Genomic DNA, 22,372 nt, shown 5'->3' with positions numbered 1-22,372 from the left:
CTGATTGATTGGCTGGTTGGTTGAATGCCTAGCTGGCTGGTTGAATGGCTGACTGACTGACTGACTGACTGACTGACTGACTGACTGACTGACTGACTGACTAGCTGAGTGACTGATTTATTGGCTGGTTGGTTGAATGGCTAGCTGGCTGGTTGAATGGCTAACTGACTGACTGACTGACTGACTGACTGACTGACTGACTGACTGACTGACTGACTGACTAACTGAGTGACTGATTGATTGGCTGGTTGGTTGAATGGCTAGCTGGCTGGTTGAATGGCTGACTGACTGACTGACTGACTGACTGACTGACTGACTGACTGACTGACTGACTGACTGACTGACTGACTGACTAGCTGAGTGACTGATTGATTGGCTGGTTGGTTGAATGGCTAGCTGGCTGGTTGAATGGCTGACTGACTGACTGACTGACTGACTGACTGACTGACTGACTGACTGACTGACTGACTGACTAGCTGAGTGACTGATTGATTGGCTAGTTGGTTGAATGGCTAGCTGGCTGGTTGAATGGCTGACTGACTGGCTGACTGACTGACTGACTGACTGACTGACTGACTGACTGACTGACTAGCTGAGTGACTGATTGATTGGCTGGTTGGTTGAATGGCTAGCTGGCTGGTTGAATGGCTGACTGACTGACTGACTGACTGACTGACTGACTGACTGACTGAGGCAGAGAGACAGGTAGGTGTTGGCAGGGTTGGTTTGGTTTGGAGTGTTGAGGTTTTATGATATTGTAGAGACAGAGAGGTTCAAAGCTTAATTAGACTTGTATCTTTGAGCCATGAGTCAGTAGAGAGGGAGAAAGAGGCAGACAGGCAGAGAGACAGGAAAAACAGGGAGGAAGAAAAGCTATTTGCACTGTACCTATAGGTCAGTATGGTGTAGAGTTGTATACTTGAATCAAGAGTAAATATAGACGCAGATACGAAGGCGGGCAAGCTGAGAGAGAGGGAAAGAAAGGGTCTGAATGAAAGGGAGGAGTCAGGCCTGCAGAAGGGGAGCTTTTGGTATTGTTTACTGATTAGTGTGAAAAAGTGTTGTGTTGTGTTGTGAGGTGCAGAGAAAGAGAGAGAGGCTTGTGTGGTGATATTTCATGTTGATGTACAGCAATATGAAATAGTTCTCAGGAGAGAGAGAAAGAGATAGAAATTAGTGACACACACACACACACACACACACACACACACACACACACAGTAATACTCTATAGAAACCTATTTCTTTCCTAATTTGTCTATCTCCATCTTGTTTTTCATTGTAAGTCATTAATGTTTATCTTGTATTGTCTTGGCATTATTAAAACATGAGGTATATTATTATTAGTGGTTGTAGTTTTGTATCACAACATTAACTTATATTAGTTTTGCCTGAAAATCTCTCGTTTTCTAACATTCTCCCATCCTGCAGGCCTGAGTCCAGACCGAGACCCAGAGAAATGTAAACAAACGCACCAGTCAGACTTGATATAGGAGTGAATTTGTTGCTTTTTAAAGCGGCAGTCGGTCTGTACATGTGTGAGGTGGCGAGGGGTGTCGCCAGGGGGCGGCTAGTAGCGTCTGCCACCAGGGAAATATGTAAAAACATAAAAAAGACGCTTCTCAAGAAAGGTAAGACCGGTTGCAGCTTTTATTTTTTCTTTATTTCTTTCCATCAGGTTAGGTTTATATTAATTCAGTTAGTTAGGTTTGGTTAAGTCTCTCTCTCTCTCTCTCTCTCTCTCTCTCTCTCTCTCTCTCTGTGGTGCTAATGGTGCAGGAAGGCCTTGTCTACCTGCACCATAAGCCACTATACCATGCGTCACTGTACATTTAAACTGTACCCCAAAAACTTAACCTAACTGGCCCTCACTTAAAAAAAAATATATCGTTTTTTTTTCGTGTTCTTAATATTTCAGTGCTACAATACCACATCACTGTACCCTATGATGCTAATGGTGCAGGAAGGCCTTGTCTACCTTCACCATAAGCGACTGTACCATGCGTCACTGTACCTTAAAACTGTACCACAAAAACAACCTAACTGGCCCTCACCTGAAAAAAAATATCTTTTTTTTTTTGTGTTTGCTTAATATTTCAGTGCTACAGTACCACAGCACTGTACTCTATGGTGCTAATGGTGCAGGAAGGCCTTGTCTACCTTCACCATAAGCCACTGTACCATGTGTCACTGTACCTTAAATCTGTACCACAAAAACAACCTAACTGGCCCTCACCTGAAAAAAAATATCTTTTTTTTTTTAACCTAACCTAACCTAACCTAACCTCACCTAACCTAACCTAACCTAACCTGACCTGACCTGACCTAACCTAACCTAACCTAACCTAACCTAACCTGACCTAACCTAACCTAACCTAACCTAACCTGACCTGACCTAACCTAACCTAACCTAACCTAACCTAACCTAACCTTACCTAACCTAACCTAACCTAACCTAACCTAACCGAGACATTAAGAATTAGTCACAAGGCAAAAAGACGATTCAAAGTGACTGACATACCAAGCAATTCATTAGTGAAATCAGTCTTTGTTGACTACTCCAAAGCCTTTCAGTTTGTCAACCTCAGTATACTGTTAGGAAAAAGTGCATTATTAAGACATTATTAGTGGTTGTATCACGGTATTTTATAATAGACTTATAACTAGTTTCCCCTGAAAATCTTTCGTTTTCTATCATTCTCCCATTCTCCACGCCTGAGCCCTGACAGAGACCCAGAGAAATGTAAACAGGCACGAGTCAGACTTGATATAGGGCTGAATTTGTTGCTTTTCAGAGAGGGGCAGTCGGTCTGTACATGCGTGAGGTGGCGAGGGGCGTGTCCAGGGGGCGGCTAGTAGCGTGTGCCACCATGGAAATATGTACAGACATAAAGAAGACGCCCTCAAGAAAGGTAAGGCCGGTTCCAGCTTTTATTTTTATTTATTTATTTCCATCCCGGCCTAGGACCCCCCTTTCCCGGGCCCTAAGGTGTTGGGGGACGGCCCGGGGGTGCTGTGTGCCCGTGAGTGTACCAGGTGCTCAAGCTTATACAAAACAAGGAAAGTTTGAAGCACTTTTAGAGGGGCAGTCGGTCTGTACATGCGTGTACATTAATTTTGAGGTGTTCCTTGTCATCCCCTGTCACTCCTGCCTGCCTCTGTCACCTCTACCAATCCCTGTCAAGCTCTGCCAAGCCCTTTGTCACCTCTCAAGTAATGAGGTGACTTGAGATGTGAGATTTTAAACAGAAGCCTTTGCTGTCACCCCTGCCAAGCCCTACCAAACCCTGTCAGCCCCCACCAAGGCCCTCTCAAGCTTCACCAAGGCCTGTCAACCCCCTACCGAGACCTATCAGCTCTATAATCTGAAAAAAGTGCAGTGTCTTAGGAGGGATTGATTAAGTAAACAGTGACTTATGGCCAAAATGGAACTATATGGAGATTAAGTAGAGATTAGAATAGAAGCTGAAATTGAGCAGGATAGTTACAATCACAGACTTCCAACTTGCTACTCCTTGGTGTGAAAGAATCTGCAGGAAATTAAGTACATGGCAACTCCTGTTAGTCCCTCATGTGTTCTTGAAAGCAGACTGACAGATTCAGTGTGTGACATGCTGACGTGGGGGAAGGCTGTCTGGTGGCTGCTCTATGCTGTAGCTAACAAAATGGTTGTGTTTCAAGTGTTGTCATGCCTGGAAAGTCTACAGGTCATCATTACTAGTATAAATGTGTACTACAATGGTGAAATTTAGTGAAAAAATGTGCTGTTTATGTATTGGCAGGGAAAGATTTGTGCTCATCAAGACAATGATAAAAACATTTTTATATTATTATTATTATTACTATTTTTTTTCTTTTACTTGTTTTGCTGTAAGATGAGACTACAATAACTGCCCCTTGATGCCCTATAAGGTACCGCCAAGCACCAAGGGGCGGCCACCACGGTGTACAGTGAAGCACGTCCCAGCATCCCTGTCACCATCTTTTCCCTGCCAATAATTATGCATTACATTTCCCAACTAATTTCATTCTAGTGCAACATTTCTACTACTAATGGTGACCTGTACACTTCCCAGCATGACCAGTACAGCACTTCAAACAAACACAGCCTTTTCTTAGCCACAGCAAGGTGCAGCCACGACAGACAGCCTTCCCTAAGTCAGCATGTCACACTGCATCCATAACACTGAGCTTCCAGGAACACATCTGGGGGACTGATACAAGTTGCTGTGTAGGTCATTTGTCCCAGCAGACTCTTTCACACCAAGCAGGCATGAGGTGGTAGTCTGTGCAGTGCGTCAGTGCTTGGAATTTTGAACCGGTCTTGCTGCATCTATGGCCCAGAGACCAAACACAGACCAAACAGAGGGCTAGCTGAACCTAACACAAACCAAACAGACGCCCACCAGAACCATACACAGGCCCACAGAACTAACTGACTGGCTGGCCGGCTGACTCGCTGGCTGAGTGACTGACTGACTGACTGACTGACTGACTGGCTGGCTGGCTGGCTTGCTGGCTGGCTTACTAACTGACTGACTGACTGACTGGCTGGCTGAGTGACTGATTGACTGGCTGGTTAGCTAGTTGGGTGGCTAGCTGGTTGGTTGAATGGCTGACTGACTGACTGACTGACTGACTGACTGACTGACTGACTGACTAGCTGAGTGACTGATTGATTGGCTGGTTGGTTGAATGCCTAGCTGGCTGGTTGAATGGCTGACTGACTGACTGACTGACTGACTGACTGACTGACTGAATGACTGACTGACTGACTGACTGACTGACTGACTAGCTGAGTGACTGATTGATTGGCTGGTTTGTCGAATGGCTAGCTGGCTGGTTGAATGGCTAACTGACTGACTGACTGACTGACTGACTGACTGACTCACTGACTGACTAACTGAGTGACTGATTGATTGGCTGGTTGGTTGAATGGCTAGCTGGCTGGTTGAATGGCTGACTGACTGACTGACTGACTGACTTACTGACTGACTGACTGACTAACTGACTAGCTGAGTGACTGATTGATTGGCTGGTTGGTTGAATGGCTAGCTGGCTGGTTGAATGGCTGACTGACTGACTGACTGACTGACTGACTGACTGACTGACTGACTAGCTGAGTGACTGATTGATTAGCTAGTTTGTTGAATGGCTAGCTGGCTGGTTGAATGGCTGACTGACTGGCTGACTGACTGACTAACTGACTGACTGACTGACTGACTGACTGACTGACTGACTGACTAGCTGAGTGACTGATTGATTGGCTGGTTGGTTGAATGCCTAGCTGGCTGGTTGAATGGCTGACTGACTGACTGACTGACTGACTGACTGACTGACTGACTGACTGACTGACTGACTGACTAGCTGAGTGACTGATTGATTGGCTGGTTGGTTGAATGACTAGCTGGCTGGTTGAATGGCTAACTGACTGACTGACTGACTGACTGACTGACTGACTGACTGACTGACTGACTAACTGAGTGACTGATTGATTGGCTGGTTGGTTGAATGGCTAGCTGGCTGGTTGAATGGCTGACTGACTGACTGACTGACTGACTGACTGACTGACTGACTGACTGACTGACTGACTAACTGACTAGCTGAGTGACTGATTGATTGGCTGGTTGGTTGAATGGCTAGCTGGCTGGTTGAATGGCTGACTGACTGACTGACTGACTGACTGACTGACTGACTGACTGACTGACTGACTGACTGACTGACTGATTGATTGGCTAGTTGGTTGAATGGCTAGCTGGCTGGTTGAATGGCTGACTGACTGGCTGACTGACTGACTGACTGACTGACTGACTGACTGACTGACTGACTGACTAGCTGAGTGACTGATTGATTGGCTGGTTGGTTGAATGCCTAGCTGGCTGGTTGAATGGCTGACTGACTGACTGACTGACTGACTGACTGACTGACTGACTGACTGACTGACTAGCTGAGTGACTGATTTATTGGCTGGTTGGTTGAATGGCTAGCTGGCTGGTTGAATGGCTAACTGACTGACTGACTGACTGACTGACTGACTGACTGACTGACTGACTGACTGACTGACTAACTGAGTGACTGATTGATTGGCTGGTTGGTTGAATGGCTAGCTGGCTGGTTGAATGGCTGACTGACTGACTGACTGACTGACTGACTGACTGACTGACTGACTGACTGACTGACTGACTGACTGACTGACTAGCTGAGTGACTGATTGATTGGCTGGTTGGTTGAATGGCTAGCTGGCTGGTTGAATGGCTGACTGACTGACTGACTGACTGACTGACTGACTGACTGACTGACTGACTGACTGACTGACTAGCTGAGTGACTGATTGATTGGCTAGTTGGTTGAATGGCTAGCTGGCTGGTTGAATGGCTGACTGACTGGCTGACTGACTGACTGACTGACTGACTGACTGACTGACTGACTGACTAGCTGAGTGACTGATTGATTGGCTGGTTGGTTGAATGGCTAGCTGGCTGGTTGAATGGCTGACTGACTGACTGACTGACTGACTGACTGACTGACTGACTGAGGCAGAGAGACAGGTAGGTGTTGGCAGGGTTGGTTTGGTTTGGAGTGTTGAGGTTTTATGATATTGTAGAGACAGAGAGGTTCAAAGCTTAATTAGACTTGTATCTTTGAGCCATGAGTCAGTAGAGAGGGAGAAAGAGGCAGACAGGCAGAGAGACAGGAAAAACAGGGAGGAAGAAAAGCTATTTGCACTGTACCTATAGGTCAGTATGGTGTAGAGTTGTATACTTGAATCAAGAGTAAATATAGACGCAGATACGAAGGCGGGCAAGCTGAGAGAGAGGGAAAGAAAGGGTCTGAATGAAAGGGAGGAGTCAGGCCTGCAGAAGGGGAGCTTTTGGTATTGTTTACTGATTAGTGTGAAAAAGTGTTGTGTTGTGTTGTGAGGTGCAGAGAAAGAGAGAGAGGCTTGTGTGGTGATATTTCATGTTGATGTACAGCAATATGAAATAGTTCTCAGGAGAGAGAGAAAGAGATAGAAATTAGTGACACACACACACACACACACACACACACACACACACACACAGTAATACTCTATAGAAACCTATTTCTTTCCTAATTTGTCTATCTCCATCTTGTTTTTCATTGTAAGTCATTAATGTTTATCTTGTATTGTCTTGGCATTATTAAAACATGAGGTATATTATTATTAGTGGTTGTAGTTTTGTATCACAACATTAACTTATATTAGTTTTGCCTGAAAATCTCTCGTTTTCTAACATTCTCCCATCCTGCAGGCCTGAGTCCAGACCGAGACCCAGAGAAATGTAAACAAACGCACCAGTCAGACTTGATATAGGAGTGAATTTGTTGCTTTTTAAAGCGGCAGTCGGTCTGTACATGTGTGAGGTGGCGAGGGGTGTCGCCAGGGGGCGGCTAGTAGCGTCTGCCACCAGGGAAATATGTAAAAACATAAAAAAGACGCTTCTCAAGAAAGGTAAGACCGGTTGCAGCTTTTATTTTTTCTTTATTTCTTTCCATCAGGTTAGGTTTATATTAATTCAGTTAGTTAGGTTTGGTTAAGTCTCTCTCTCTCTCTCTCTCTCTCTCTCTCTCTCTCTCTCTCTGTGGTGCTAATGGTGCAGGAAGGCCTTGTCTACCTGCACCATAAGCCACTATACCATGCGTCACTGTACATTTAAACTGTACCCCAAAAACTTAACCTAACTGGCCCTCACTTAAAAAAAAATATATCGTTTTTTTTTCGTGTTCTTAATATTTCAGTGCTACAATACCACATCACTGTACCCTATGATGCTAATGGTGCAGGAAGGCCTTGTCTACCTTCACCATAAGCGACTGTACCATGCGTCACTGTACCTTAAAACTGTACCACAAAAACAACCTAACTGGCCCTCACCTGAAAAAAAATATCTTTTTTTTTTTGTGTTTGCTTAATATTTCAGTGCTACAGTACCACAGCACTGTACTCTATGGTGCTAATGGTGCAGGAAGGCCTTGTCTACCTTCACCATAAGCCACTGTACCATGTGTCACTGTACCTTAAATCTGTACCACAAAAACAACCTAACTGGCCCTCACCTGAAAAAAAATATCTTTTTTTTTTTAACCTAACCTAACCTAACCTAACCTTACCTAACCTAACCTAACCTAACCTGACCTGACCTGACCTAACCTAACCTAACCTAACCTAACCTAACCTGACCTAACCTAACCTAACCTAACCTAACCTGACCTGACCTAACCTAACCTAACCTAACCTAACCTAACCTAACCTTACCTAACCTAACCTAACCTAACCTAACCTAACCGAGACATTAAGAATTAGTCACAAGGCAAAAAGACGATTCAAAGTGACTGACATACCAAGCAATTCATTAGTGAAATCAGTCTTTGTTGACTACTCCAAAGCCTTTCAGTTTGTCGACCTCAGTATACTGTTAGGAAAAAGTGCATTATTAAGACATTATTAGTGGTTGTATCACGGTATTTTATAATAGACTTATAACTAGTTTCCCCTGAAAATCTTTCGTTTTCTATCATTCTCCCATTCTCCACGCCTGAGCCCTGACAGAGACCCAGAGAAATGTAAACAGGCACGAGTCAGACTTGATATAGGGCTGAATTTGTTGCTTTTCAGAGAGGGGCAGTCGGTCTGTACATGCGTGAGGTGGCGAGGGGCGTGTCCAGGGGGCGGCTAGTAGCGTGTGCCACCATGGAAATATGTACAGACATAAAGAAGACGCCCTCAAGAAAGGTAAGGCCGGTTCCAGCTTTTATTTTTATTTATTTATTTCCATCCCGGCCTGGGACCCCCCTTTCCCGGGCCCTAAGGTGTTGGGGGACGGCCCGGGGGTGCTGTGTGCCCGTGAGTGTACCAGGTGCTCAAGCTTATACAAAACAAGGAAAGTTTGAAGCACTTTTAGAGGGGCAGTCGGTCTGTACATGCGTGTACATTAATTTTGAGGTGTTCCTTGTCATCCCCTGTCACTCCTGCCTGCCTCTGTCACCTCTACCAATCCCTGTCAAGCTCTGCCAAGCCCTTTGTCACCTCTCAAGTAATGAGGTGGCTTGAGATGTGAGATTTTAAACAGAAGCCTTTGCTGTCACCCCTGCCAAGCCCTACCAAACCCTGTCAGCCCCCACCAAGGCCCTCTCAAGCTTCACCAAGGCCTGTCAACCCCCTACCGAGACCTATCAGCTCTATAATCTGAAAAAAGTGCAGTGTCTTAGGAGGGATTGATTAAGTAAACAGTGACTTATGGCCAAAATGGAACTATATGGAGATTAAGTAGAGATTAGAATAGAAGCTGAAATTGAGCAGGATAGTTACAATCACAGACTTCCAACTTGCTACTCCTTGGTGTGAAAGAATCTGCAGGAAATTAAGTACATGGCAACTCCTGTTAGTCCCTCATGTGTTCTTGAAAGCAGACTGACAGATTCAGTGTGTGACATGCTGACGTGGGGGAAGGCTGTCTGGTGGCTGCTCTATGCTGTAGCTAACAAAATGGTTGTGTTTCAAGTGTTGTCATGCCTGGAAAGTCTACAGGTCATCATTACTAGTATAAATGTGTACTACAATGGTGAAATTTAGTGAAAAAATGTGCTGTTTATGTATTGGCAGGGAAAGATTTGTGCTCATCAAGACAATGATAAAAACATTTTTATATTATTATTATTATTACTATTTTTTTTCTTTTACTTGTTTTGCTGTAAGATGAGACTACAATAACTGCCCCTTGATGCCCTATAAGGTACCGCCAAGCACCAAGGGGCGGCCACCACGGTGTACAGTGAAGCACGTCCCAGCATCCCTGTCACCATCTTTTCCCTGCCAATAATTATGCATTACATTTCCCAACTAATTTCATTCTAGTGCAACATTTCTACTACTAATGGTGACCTGTACACTTCCCAGCATGACCAGTACAGCACTTCAAACAAACACAGCCTTTTCTTAGCCACAGCAAGGTGCAGCCACGACAGACAGCCTTCCCTAAGTCAGCATGTCACACTGCATCCATAACACTGAGCTTCCAGGAACACATCTGGGGGACTGATACAAGTTGCTGTGTAGGTCATTTGTCCCAGCAGACTCTTTCACACCAAGCAGGCATGAGGTGGTAGTCTGTGCAGTGCGTCAGTGCTTGGAATTTTGAACCGGTCTTGCTGCATCTATGGCCCAGAGACCAAACACAGACCAAACAGAGGGCTAGCTGAACCTAACACAAACCAAACAGACGCCCACCAGAACCATACACAGGCCCACAGAACTAACTGACTGGCTGGCCGGCTGACTCGCTGGCTGAGTGACTGACTGACTGACTGACTGACTGACTGGCTGGCTGGCTGGCTTGCTGGCTGGCTTACTAACTGACTGACTGACTGACTGGCTGGCTGAGTGACTGATTGACTGGCTGGTTAGCTAGTTGGGTGGCTAGCTGGTTGGTTGAATGGCTGACTGACTGACTGACTGACTGACTGACTGACTGACTGACTGACTAGCTGAGTGACTGATTGATTGGCTGGTTGGTTGAATGCCTAGCTGGCTGGTTGAATGGCTGACTGACTGACTGACTGACTGACTGACTGACTGACTGAATGACTGACTGACTGACTGACTGACTGACTGACTAGCTGAGTGACTGATTGATTGGCTGGTTTGTCGAATGGCTAGCTGGCTGGTTGAATGGCTAACTGACTGACTGACTGACTGACTGACTGACTGACTCACTGACTGACTAACTGAGTGACTGATTGATTGGCTGGTTGGTTGAATGGCTAGCTGGCTGGTTGAATGGCTGACTGACTGACTGACTGACTGACTTACTGACTGACTGACTGACTAACTGACTAGCTGAGTGACTGATTGATTGGCTGGTTGGTTGAATGGCTAGCTGGCTGGTTGAATGGCTGACTGACTGACTGACTGACTGACTGACTGACTGACTGACTGACTAGCTGAGTGACTGATTGATTAGCTAGTTTGTTGAATGGCTAGCTGGCTGGTTGAATGGCTGACTGACTGGCTGACTGACTGACTAACTGACTGACTGACTGACTGACTGACTGACTGACTGACTGACTAGCTGAGTGACTGATTGATTGGCTGGTTGGTTGAATGCCTAGCTGGCTGGTTGAATGGCTGACTGACTGACTGACTGACTGACTGACTGACTGACTGACTGACTGACTGACTGACTGACTAGCTGAGTGACTGATTGATTGGCTGGTTGGTTGAATGACTAGCTGGCTGGTTGAATGGCTAACTGACTGACTGACTGACTGACTGACTGACTGACTGACTGACTGACTGACTAACTGAGTGACTGATTGATTGGCTGGTTGGTTGAATGGCTAGCTGGCTGGTTGAATGGCTGACTGACTGACTGACTGACTGACTGACTGACTGACTGACTGACTGACTGACTGACTGACTGACTGACTAACTGACTAGCTGAGTGACTGATTGATTGGCTGGTTGGTTGAATGGCTAGCTGGCTGGTTGAATGGCTGACTGACTGACTGACTGACTGACTGACTGACTGACTGACTGACTGACTGACTGACTGACTGACTGATTGATTGGCTAGTTGGTTGAATGGCTAGCTGGCTGGTTGAATGGCTGACTGACTGGCTGACTGACTGACTGACTGACTGACTGACTGACTGACTGACTGACTGACTAGCTGAGTGACTGATTGATTGGCTGGTTGGTTGAATGCCTAGCTGGCTGGTTGAATGGCTGACTGACTGACTGACTGACTGACTGACTGACTGACTGACTGACTGACTGACTAGCTGAGTGACTGATTTATTGGCTGGTTGGTTGAATGGCTAGCTGGCTGGTTGAATGGCTAACTGACTGACTGACTGACTGACTGACTGACTGACTGACTGACTGACTGACTGACTGACTAACTGAGTGACTGATTGATTGGCTGGTTGGTTGAATGGCTAGCTGGCTGGTTGAATGGCTGACTGACTGACTGACTGACTGACTGACTGACTGACTGACTGACTGACTGACTGACTGACTGACTGACTGACTAGCTGAGTGACTGATTGATTGGCTGGTTGGTTGAATGGCTAGCTGGCTGGTTGAATGGCTGACTGACTGACTGACTGACTGACTGACTGACTGACTGACTGACTGACTGACTGACTGACTAGCTGAGTGACTGATTGATTGGCTAGTTGGTTGAATGGCTAGCTGGCTGGTTGAATGGCTGACTGACTGGCTGACTGACTGACTGACTGACTGACTGACTGACTGACTGACTGACTAGCTGAGTGACTGATTGATTGGCTGGTTGGTTGAATGGCTAGCTGGCTGGTTGAATGGCTGACTGACTGACTGACTGACTGACTGACTGACTGACTGACTGAGGCAGAGAGACAGGTAGGTGTTGGCAGGGTTGGTTTGGTTTGGAGTGTTGAGGTTTTATGATATTGTAGAGACAGAGAGGTTCAAAGCTTAATTAGACTTGTATCTTTGAGCCATGAGTCAGTAGAGAGGGAGAAAGAGGCAGACAGGCAGAGAGACAGGAAAAACAGGGAGGAAGAAAAGCTATTTGCACTGTACCTATAGGTCAGTATGGTGTAGAGTTGTATACTTGAATCAAGAGTAAATATAGACGCAGATACGAAGGCGGGCAAGCTGAGAGAGAGGGAAAGAAAGGGTCTGAATGAAAGGGAGGAGTCAGGCCTGCAGAAGGGGAGCTTTTGGTATTGTTTACTGATTAGTGTGAAAAAGTGTTGTGTTGTGTTGTGAGGTGCAGAGAAAGAGAGAGAGGCTTGTGTGGTGATATTTCATGTTGATGTACAGCAATATGAAATAGTTCTCAGGAGAGAGAGAAAGAGATAGAAATTAGTGACACACACACACACACACACACACACACACACACACACACAGTAATACTCTATAGAAACCTATTTCTTTCCTAATTTGTCTATCTCCATCTTGTTTTTCATTGTAAGTCATTAATGTTTATCTTGTATTGTCTTGGCATTATTAAAACATGAGGTATATTATTATTAGTGGTTGTAGTTTTGTATCACAACATTAACTTATATTAGTTTTGCCTGAAAATCTCTCGTTTTCTAACATTCTCCCATCCTGCAGGCCTGAGTCCAGACCGAGACCCAGAGAAATGTAAACAAACGCACCAGTCAGACTTGATATAGGAGTGAATTTGTTGCTTTTTAAAGCGGCAGTCGGTCTGTACATGTGTGAGGTGGCGAGGGGTGTCGCCAGGGGGCGGCTAGTAGCGTCTGCCACCAGGGAAATATGTAAAAACATAAAAAAGACGCTTCTCAAGAAAGGTAAGACCGGTTGCAGCTTTTATTTTTTCTTTATTTCTTTCCATCAGGTTAGGTTTATATTAATTCAGTTAGTTAGGTTTGGTTAAGTCTCTCTCTCTCTCTCTCTCTCTCTCTCTCTCTCTCTCTCTCTGTGGTGCTAATGGTGCAGGAAGGCCTTGTCTACCTGCACCATAAGCCACTATACCATGCGTCACTGTACATTTAAACTGTACCCCAAAAACTTAACCTAACTGGCCCTCACTTAAAAAAAAATATATCGTTTTTTTTTCGTGTTCTTAATATTTCAGTGCTACAATACCACATCACTGTACCCTATGATGCTAATGGTGCAGGAAGGCCTTGTCTACCTTCACCATAAGCGACTGTACCATGCGTCACTGTACCTTAAAACTGTACCACAAAAACAACCTAACTGGCCCTCACCTGAAAAAAAATATCTTTTTTTTTTTGTGTTTGCTTAATATTTCAGTGCTACAGTACCACAGCACTGTACTCTATGGTGCTAATGGTGCAGGAAGGCCTTGTCTACCTTCACCATAAGCCACTGTACCATGTGTCACTGTACCTTAAATCTGTACCACAAAAACAACCTAACTGGCCCTCACCTGAAAAAAAATATCTTTTTTTTTTTAACCTAACCTAACCTAACCTAACCTTACCTAACCTAACCTAACCTAACCTGACCTGACCTGACCTAACCTAACCTAACCTAACCTAACCTGACCTAACCTAACCTAACCTAACCTAACCTGACCTGACCTAACCTAACCTAACCTAACCTAACCTAACCTAACCTAACCTTACCTAACCTAACCTAACCTAACCTAACCTAACCGAGACATTAAGAATTAGTCACAAGGCAAAAAGACGATTCAAAGTGACTGACATACCAAGCAATTCATTAGTGAAATCAGTCTTTGTTGACTACTCCAAAGCCTTTCAGTTTGTCGACCTCAGTATACTGTTAGGAAAAAGTGCATTATTAAGACATTATTAGTGGTTGTATCACGGTATTTTATAATAGACTTATAACTAGTTTCCCCTGAAAATCTTTCGTTTTCTATCATTCTCCCATTCTCCACGCCTGAGCCCTGACAGAGACCCAGAGAAATGTAAACAGGCACGAGTCAGACTTGATATAGGGCTGAATTTGTTGCTTTTCAGAGAGGGGCAGTCGGTCTGTACATGCGTGAGGTGGCGAGGGGCGTGTCCAGGGGGCGGCTAGTAGCGTGTGCCACCATGGAAATATGTACAGACATAAAGAAGACGCCCTCAAGAAAGGTAAGGCCGGTTCCAGCTTTTATTTTTATTTATTTATTTCCATCCCGGCCTGGGACCCCCCTTTCCCGGGCCCTAAGGTGTTGGGGGACGGCCCGGGGGTGCTGTGTGCCCGTGAGTGTACCAGGTGCTCAAGCTTATACAAAACAAGGAAAGTTTGAAGCACTTTTAGAGGGGCAGTCGGTCTGTACATGCGTGTACATTAATTTTGAGGTGTTCCTTGTCATCCCCTGTCACTCCTGCCTGCCTCTGTCACCTCTACCAATCCCTGTCAAGCTCTGCCAAGCCCTTTGTCACCTCTCAAGTAATGAGGTGGCTTGAGATGTGAGATTTTAAACAGAAGCCTTTGCTGTCACCCCTGCCAAGCCCTACCAAACCCTGTCAGCCCCCACCAAGGCCCTCTCAAGCTTCACCAAGGCCTGTCAACCCCCTACCGAGACCTATCAGCTCTATAATCTGAAAAAAGTGCAGTGTCTTAGGAGGGATTGATTAAGTAAACAGTGACTTATGGCCAAAATGGAACTATATGGAGATTAAGTAGAGATTAGAATAGAAGCTGAAATTGAGCAGGATAGTTACAATCACAGACTTCCAACTTGCTACTCCTTGGTGTGAAAGAATCTGCAGGAAATTAAGTACATGGCAACTCCTGTTAGTCCCTCATGTGTTCTTGAAAGCAGACTGACAGATTCAGTGTGTGACATGCTGACGTGGGGGAAGGCTGTCTGGTGGCTGCTCTATGCTGTAGCTAACAAAATGGTTGTGTTTCAAGTGTTGTCATGCCTGGAAAGTCTACAGGTCATCATTACTAGTATAAATGTGTACTACAATGGTGAAATTTAGTGAAAAAATGTGCTGTTTATGTATTGGCAGGGAAAGATTTGTGCTCATCAAGACAATGATAAAAACATTTTTATATTATTATTATTATTACTATTTTTTTTCTTTTACTTGTTTTGCTGTAAGATGAGACTACAATAACTGCCCCTTGATGCCCTATAAGGTACCGCCAAGCACCAAGGGGCGGCCACCACGGTGTACAGTGAAGCACGTCCCAGCATCCCTGTCACCATCTTTTCCCTGCCAATAATTATGCATTACATTTCCCAACTAATTTCATTCTAGTGCAACATTTCTACTACTAATGGTGACCTGTACACTTCCCAGCATGACCAGTACAGCACTTCAAACAAACACAGCCTTTTCTTAGCCACAGCAAGGTGCAGCCACGACAGACAGCCTTCCCTAAGTCAGCATGTCACACTGCATCCATAACACTGAGCTTCCAGGAACACATCTGGGGGACTGATACAAGTTGCTGTGTAGGTCATTTGTCCCAGCAGACTCTTTCACACCAAGCAGGCATGAGGTGGTAGTCTGTGCAGTGCGTCAGTGCTTGGAATTTTGAACCGGTCTTGCTGCATCTATGGCCCAGAGACCAAACACAGACCAAACAGAGGGCTAGCTGAACCTAACACAAACCAAACAGACGCCCACCAGAACCATACACAGGCCCACAGAACTAACTGACTGGCTGGCCGGCTGACTCGCTGGCTGAGTGACTGACTGACTGACTGACTGACTGACTGGCTGGCTGGCTGGCTTGCTGGCTGGCTTACTAACTGACTGACTGACTGACTGGCTGGCTGAGTGACTGATTGACTGGCTGGTTAGCTAGTTGGGTGGCTAGCTGGTTGGTTGAATGGCTGACTGACTGACTGACTGACTGACTGACTGACTGACTGACTGACTAGCTGAGTGACTGATTGATTGGCTGGTTGGTTGAATGCCTAGCTGGCTGGTTGAATGGCTGACTGACTGACTGACTGACTGACTGACTGACTGACTGACTGACTGACTGACTGACTGACTGACTGACTGACTAGCTGAGTGACTGATTGATTGGCTGGTTTGTCGAATGGCTAGCTGGCTGGTTGAATGGCTAACTGACTGACTGACTGACTGACTGACTGACTGACTGACTGACTGACTAACTGAGTGACTGATTGATTGGCTGGTTGGTTGAATGGCTAGCTGGCTGGTTGAATGGCTGACTGACTGACTGACTGACTGACTTACTGACTGACTGACTGACTAACTGACTAGCTGAGTGACTGATTGATTGGCTGGTTGGTTGAATGGCTAGCTGGCTGGTTGAATGGCTGACTGACTGACTGACTGACTGACTGACTGACTGACTGACTGACTAGCTGAGTGACTGATTGATTAGCTAGTTTGTTGAATGGCTAGCTGGCTGGTTGAATGGCTGACTGACTGGCTGACTGACTGACTAACTGACTGACTGACTGACTGACTGACTGACTGACTGACTGACTAGCTGAGTGACTGATTGATTGGCTGGTTGGTTGAATGCCTAGCTGGCTGGTTGAATGGCTGACTGACTGACTGACTGACTGACTGACTGACTGACTGACTGACTGACTGACTGACTGACTAGCTGAGTGACTGATTGATTGGCTGGTTGGTTGAATGACTAGCTGGCTGGTTGAATGGCTAACTGACTGACTGACTGACTGACTGACTGACTGACTGACTGACTGACTGACTAACTGAGTGACTGATTGATTGGCTGGTTGGTTGAATGGCTAGCTGGCTGGTTGAATGGCTGACTGACTGACTGACTGACTGACTGACTGACTGACTGACTGACTGACTGACTGACTGACTGACTGACTAACTGACTAGCTGAGTGACTGATTGATTGGCTGGTTGGTTGAATGGCTAGCTGGCTGGTTGAATGGCTGACTGACTGACTGACTGACTGACTGACTGACTGACTGACTGACTGACTGATTGATTGGCTAGTTGGTTGAATGGCTAGCTGGCTGGTTGAATGGCTGACTGACTGGCTGACTGACTGACTGACTGACTGACTGACTGACTGACTGACTGACTGACTAGCTGAGTGACTGATTGATTGGCTGGTTGGTTGAATGCCTAGCTGGCTGGTTGAATGGCTGACTGACTGACTGACTGACTGACTGACTGACTGACTGACTGACTGACTGACTAGCTGAGTGACTGATTTATTGGCTGGTTGGTTGAATGGCTAGCTGGCTGGTTGAATGGCTAACTGACTGACTGACTGACTGACTGACTGACTGACTGACTGACTGACTGACTGACTGACTAACTGAGTGACTGATTGATTGGCTGGTTGGTTGAATGGCTAGCTGGCTGGTTGAATGGCTGACTGACTGACTGACTGACTGACTGACTGACTGACTGACTGACTGACTGACTGACTGACTGACTGACTAGCTGAGTGACTGATTGATTGGCTGGTTGGTTGAATGGCTAGCTGGCTGGTTGAATGGCTGACTGACTGACTGACTGACTGACTGACTGACTGACTGACTGACTGACTGACTGACTGACTGACTGACTAGCTGAGTGACTGATTGATTGGCTAGTTGGTTGAATGGCTAGCTGGCTGGTTGAATGGCTGACTGACTGGCTGACTGACTGACTGACTGACTGACTGACTGACTGACTGACTGACTGACTGACTAGCTGAGTGACTGATTGATTGGCTGGTTGGTTGAATGGCTAGCTGGCTGGTTGAATGGCTGACTGACTGACTGACTGACTGACTGACTGACTGACTGACTGAGGCAGAGAGACAGGTAGGTGTTGGCAGGGTTGGTTTGGTTTGGAGTGTTGAGGTTTTATGATATTGTAGAGACAGAGAGGTTCAAAGCTTAATTAGACTTGTATCTTTGAGCCATGAGTCAGTAGAGAGGGAGAAAGAGGCAGACAGGCAGAGAGACAGGAAAAACAGGGAGGAAGAAAAGCTATTTGCACTGTACCTATAGGTCAGTATGGTGTAGAGTTGTATACTTGAATCAAGAGTAAATATAGACGCAGATACGAAGGCGGGCAAGCTGAGAGAGAGGGAAAGAAAGGGTCTGAATGAAAGGGAGGAGTCAGGCCTGCAGAAGGGGAGCTTTTGGTATTGTTTACTGATTAGTGTGAAAAAGTGTTGTGTTGTGTTGTGAGGTGCAGAGAAAGAGAGAGAGGCTTGTGTGGTGATATTTCATGTTGATGTACAGCAATATGAAATAGTTCTCAGGAGAGAGAGAAAGAGATAGAAATTAGTGACACACACACACACACACACACACACACACACACACACACACACACACACACACACACACACACACACACACAGTAATACTCTATAGAAACCTATTTCTTTCCTAATTTGTCTATCTCCATCTTGTTTTTCATTGTAAGTCATTAATGTTTATCTTGTATTGTCTTGGCATTATTAAAACATGAGGTATATTATTATTAGTGGTTGTAGTTTTGTATCACAACATTAACTTATATTAGTTTTGCCTGAAAATCTCTCGTTTTCTAACATTCTCCCATCCTGCAGGCCTGAGTCCAGACCGAGACCCAGAGAAATGTAAACAAACGCACCAGTCAGACTTGATATAGGAGTGAATTTGTTGCTTTTTAAAGCGGCAGTCGGTCTGTACATGTGTGAGGTGGCGAGGGGTGTCGCCAGGGGGCGGCTAGTAGCGTCTGCCACCAGGGAAATATGTAAAAACATAAAAAAGACGCTTCTCAAGAAAGGTAAGGCCGGTTGCAGCTTTTATTTTTTCTTTATTTCTTTCCATCAGGTTAGGTTTATATTAATTCAGTTAGTTAGGTTTGGTTAAGTCTCTCTCTCTCTCTCTCTCTCTCTCTCTCTCTCTCTCTCTCTCTCTCTCTCTCTCTCTCTCTCTCTGTGGTGCTAATGGTGCAGGAAGGCCTTGTCTACCTGCACCATAAGCCACTATACCATGCGTCACTGTACATTTAAACTGTACCCCAAAAACTTAACCTAACTGGCCCTCACTTAAAAAAAAAATATATCGTTTTTTTTTCGTGTTCTTAATATTTCAGTGCTACAATACCACATCACTGTACCCTATGATGCTAATGGTGCAGGAAGGCCTTGTCTACCTTCACCATAAGCGACTGTACCATGCGTCACTGTACCTTAAAACTGTACCACAAAAACAACCTAACTGGCCCTCACCTGAAAAAAAATATCTTTTTTTTTTTGTGTTTGCTTAATATTTCAGTGCTACAGTACCACAGCACTGTACTCTATGGTGCTAATGGTGCAGGAAGGCCTTGTCTACCTTCACCATAAGCCACTGTACCATGTGTCACTGTACCTTAAATCTGTACCACAAAAACAACCTAACTGGCCCTCACCTGAAAAAAAATATCTTTTTTTTTTAACCTAGCCTAACCTAAGCTAACCTTACCTAACCTAACCTAACCTAACCTAACCTGACCTGACCTGACCTAACCTAACCTAACCTAACCTAACCTGACCTAACCTAACCTAACCTAACCTAACCTGACCTAACCTAACCTAACCTAACCTGACTGACTGACTGACTGACTGACTGACTGACTGACTGACTGACTGACTGACTGACTGACTGACTGACTGACTGACTGACTGACTGACCGACTGACTGACTGATTGATTGGCTAGTTGGTTGAATGGCTAGCTGGCTGGTTGAATGGCTGACTGACTGGCAGACTGACTGACTGACTGACTGACTGACTGACTGACTAGCTGAGTGACTGATTGATTGGCTGGTTGGTTGAATGCCTAGCTGGCTGGTTGAATGGCTGACTGACTGACTGACTGACTGACTGACTGACTAGCTGAGTGACTGATTGATTGGCTGGTTGGTTGAATGGCTAGCTGGCTGGTTGAATGGCTAACTGACTGACTGACTGACTGACTGACTGACTGACTGACTGACTGAGTGACTGATTGATTGGCTGGTTGGTTGAATGGCTAGCTGGCTGGTTGAATGGCTGACTGACTGACTGACTGACTGACTGACTGACTGACTGACTGACTGACTGACTGACTAACTGACTAGCTGAGTGACTGATTGATTGGCTGGTTGGTTGAATGGCTAGCTGGCTGGTTGAATGGCTGACTGACTGACTGACTGACTGACTGACTGACTGACTGACTGACTAGCTGAGTGACTGATTGATTGGCTAGTTGGTTGAATGGCTAGCTGGCTGGTTGAATGGCTGTCTGACTGGCTGACTGACTGACTGACTGACTGACTTACTGACTGACTGACTGACTGACTGACTGACTAGCTGAGTGACTGATTGATTGGCTGGTTGGTTGAATGGCTAGCTGGCTGGTTGAATGGCTGACTGACTGACTGACTGACTGACTGACTGAGGCAGAGAGACAGGTAGGTGTTGGCAGGGTTGGTTTGGTTTGGAGTGTTGAGGTTTTATGATATTGTAGAGACAGAGAGGTTCAAAGCTTAATTAGACTTGTATCTTTGAGCCATGAGTCAGTAAAGAGGGGGAAAGAGGCAGACAGGCAGAGAGACAGGAAAAACAGGGAGGAAGAAAAGCTATTTGCACTGTACCTATAGGTCAGTATGGTGTAGAGTTGTATACTTGAATCAAGAGTAAATATAGAGGCAGATACGAAGGCGGGCAAGCTGAGAGAGAGGGAAAGAAAGGGTCTGAATGAAAGGGAGGAGTCAGGCCTGCAGAAGGGGAGCTTTTGGTATTGTTTACTGATTAGTGTGATAAAGTGTTGTGTTGTGTTGTGAGGTGCAGAGAAAGAGAGAGAGGCTTGTGTGGTGATATTTCATGTTGATGTACAGCAATATGAAATAGTTCTCAGGAGAGAGAGAAAGAGATAGAAATTAGTGACACACACACACACACACACACACACACACACACACACACACACACAGTAATACTCTATAGAAACCTATTTCTTTCCTAATTTGTCTATCTCCATCTTGTTTTTCATTGTAAGTCATTAATGTTTATCTTGTATTGTCTTGGCATTATTAAAACATGAGGTATATTATTATTAGTGGTTGTAGTTTTGTATCACAACATTAACTTATATTAGTTTTGCCTGAAAATCTCTCGTTTTCTAACATTCTCCCATCCTGCAGGCCTGACTACAGACCGAGACCCAGAGAAATGTAAACAAACGCACCAGTCAGACTTGATATAGGAGTGAATTTGTTGCTTTTTAAAGCGGCAGTCGGTCTGTACATGTGTGAGGTGGCGAGGGGTGTCGCCAGGGGGCGGCTAGTAGCGTCTGCCACCAGGGAAATATGTAAAAACATAAAAAAGACGCTTCTCAAGAAAGGTAAGGCCGGTTGCAGCTTTTATTTTTTCTTTATTTCTTTCCATCAGGTTAGGTTTATATTAATTCAGTTAGTTAGGTTTGGTTAAGTCTCTCTCTCTCTCTCTCTCTCTCTCTCTCTCTCTCTCTCTCTCTCTCTCTCTCTCTCTCTCTCTCTCTCTCTCTCTCTCTCTCTGTGGTGCTAATGGTGCAGGAAGGCCTTGTCTACCTGCACCATAAGCCACTATACCATGCGTCACTGTACATTTAAACTGTACCCCAAAAACTTAACCTAACTGGCCCTCACTTAAAAAAAAATATATCGTTTTTTTTTTCGTGTTCTTAATATTTCAGTGCTACAATACCACATCACTGTACCCTATGATGCTAATGGTGCAGGAAGGCCTTGTCTACCTTCACCATAAGCGACTGTACCATGCGTCACTGTACCTTAAAACTGTACCACAAAAACAACCTAACTGGCCCTCACCTGAAAAAAAATATCTTTTTTTTTTGTGTTTGCTTAATATTTCAGTGCTACAGTACCACAGCACTGTACTCTATGGTGCTAATGGTGCAGGAAGGCCTTGTCTACCTTCA

General features: G+C 45.3%; 1 long non-coding RNA gene across 1 annotated transcript; it reads left to right on the top strand.

Moving 5' to 3' along the window:
• The first annotated feature begins 1,439 nt into the window (after nt 1-1,439).
• On the top strand, nt 1,440-19,201 carry LOC135097065 (uncharacterized). Its single transcript, XR_010265351.1, has 7 exons — nt 1,440-1,631; nt 2,796-2,912; nt 7,275-7,474; nt 8,639-8,755; nt 13,130-13,329; nt 14,494-14,610; nt 19,013-19,201. It is a non-coding gene; the product is annotated as an uncharacterized LOC135097065 (long non-coding RNA).
• The last annotated feature ends 3,171 nt before the right edge of the window (nt 19,202-22,372 follow it).

The sequence above is a fragment of the Scylla paramamosain genome, unplaced genomic scaffold, assembly GCF_035594125.1.
Source record: "Scylla paramamosain isolate STU-SP2022 unplaced genomic scaffold, ASM3559412v1 Contig11, whole genome shotgun sequence".
NCBI classification, from domain to species: domain Eukaryota; kingdom Metazoa; phylum Arthropoda; class Malacostraca; order Decapoda; family Portunidae; genus Scylla; species Scylla paramamosain.
The sequence above is the reverse complement of the archived record's forward strand: the minus strand, read 5'-3'. Positions and strand labels throughout refer to the sequence as shown.